This window comes from Cryptomeria japonica, chromosome 1 (genome assembly GCF_030272615.1).
Source record: "Cryptomeria japonica chromosome 1, Sugi_1.0, whole genome shotgun sequence".
In the NCBI taxonomy this organism is placed as follows: domain Eukaryota; kingdom Viridiplantae; phylum Streptophyta; class Pinopsida; order Cupressales; family Cupressaceae; genus Cryptomeria; species Cryptomeria japonica.
This window is the reverse complement of record NC_081405.1, coordinates 422,981,365-422,983,374: the sequence shown is the minus strand read 5'-3', so window position 1 is coordinate 422,983,374 and position 2,010 is coordinate 422,981,365.

Genomic DNA, 2,010 nt, shown 5'->3' with positions numbered 1-2,010 from the left:
CCAAGATTGATAAAGAGATCAAATTGATAGGTGCCAATTGATAAGGAACAATGACTAATTGATCCAAACTGACACGATTGAAAAGGACAACGATCGATGACGAATCGATCGCAAAATGACAAGATTGACTAGGACAAGGATTGATGACAAATCGATCGCAAAATGAGAAGATTGACAAGAGGACAAGGATCGATGAAAAATTGATCACAAGATGACAAGAGGACAAAACCCTAATTCTATCATCGATTAGGATTGACGATGTCCAAAATGACGATAAATGAGCACGCACATTGATGCGATAGGATAAGATCGACCAAAATCATGACTAAAGATTATTATCGACAAGACCAAATTCGAAAGTGAGACAAATGAAGAATGCAGAAGAAAGACTTGATGCTTGCAAATGATAAAGACCAAGTGCGCAACATGGAAGAAATGTTAATGCGATGCAAAAACCCTAAAATAAGGCAATGCGCAGATGTTAAAGTATGACTCCACAAGCGTTGACCATTTTTAGACGTCTACATTTTGCCCCTCTTTGAGACAATGCAATTTTAAGTGTTGTTTCAAAGAACAATAATGAAAATGCCCTAGACAATAACAATGACATATGCATGCCCCCTCGAGGAATTGGCCGGAAACATCCAGAAAAGAGGCCAATTGATCGATAAGAATGATAGAAAATGATGGGATCGAATGGATTGAAAATTGAAGGTCGGATACAAAAATGACAAGGAGTGGAAGGTGCAAAAGACCATGACCAGCATAAGATGGAGAGGATGCATGTCCATCGAGGTACTAACAAAGAGCTATAAATGAGACAAGGAGAAGGAAAAGAGCTCATTTGCACTAGCCAAAGTGGAGGATTTGTTGCTCTGGAAAAGGACCCTTGCAAAGAGATGGCGTACATTCCAATGGCAGATCACCTTGGGGAACGTGTATGCATCTACAAATGACCGGACAATGCAGGAGCAGCGGTATGTATCTCAAAAACCCATACTGTCAATTTCATGAATTTTGCTTGATTGTGGGACATTGCGAGGCCCACAGGGAATGGAAAAAGGGACTTCTGCACCTGTGTGGGCACATTTTGTGCTTGTGTGAGGATGTTCTATCCCTGTGTAGGGTACACAGGCGCAGCTTGATGTTGCACAGGTGCAGGATAGGGTACACAGGTGCAGTTGTGCACTTAGGACCCTAATTTGACCGAAAACAGCACGCGGATGATCCCGAAAAGGGGGATAAGGGTAGGATAGGGTAAAATAGATAAGAAAAACCCAGATTTGTGCATGAAACAAGGAAATGCAGCCCTTAGGTGAAAACCCTAAAATTGACAAAGTGTGCCCCAATTGTGATGCAGAGTCGACAGTATCCATTGATTACGTGGGAGAACAGACCCAACTGCTTCATGTTGCGACATAGACACAGGAGTACGGACAGAGATACATTAGTAGGACTTGGATTATACTATATTACATTCATGCCCGAGATTAGGGCAAACACAAGACTGTTTACCGCATTGGTAGAGCAATGACATTCAGAGACTTCCTCATTCCATCTGTCGACTAGAGAGGCGACGGTGACACTAGAGGACGTGTGGCATATCCTCCGCATTTTGATTCATGGGGAGATGATAGAATATGACCCAGCAATAGGGAGAGACACTTTGTGTAGATTATTCGAGTGTGACGCAAATGATCTGGATATCATAGAGAGGGAGATTGGCTGGGAGACCATGGCAGCAGAGCACGATCAATGATATGTGGTGATAGTAGTGGTTATAGCATGCCTATTAGCAGGGGACAAACGAGGACATGGATTCCCTATTGGATGGGGAAGAGTGATAGAGCGGATGGTGATAGAGGGGACTATATACGCACGGGGACCATGTGTGCTTGCTATGCTATATTTTCAGCTGCATCAGATAGCATATCAAAGGGTGCAGACTTTGAGCTGTGGGGTCACACTGTTACAGGTATGGGCATTTGAGCACATAGCCATATGTCGACC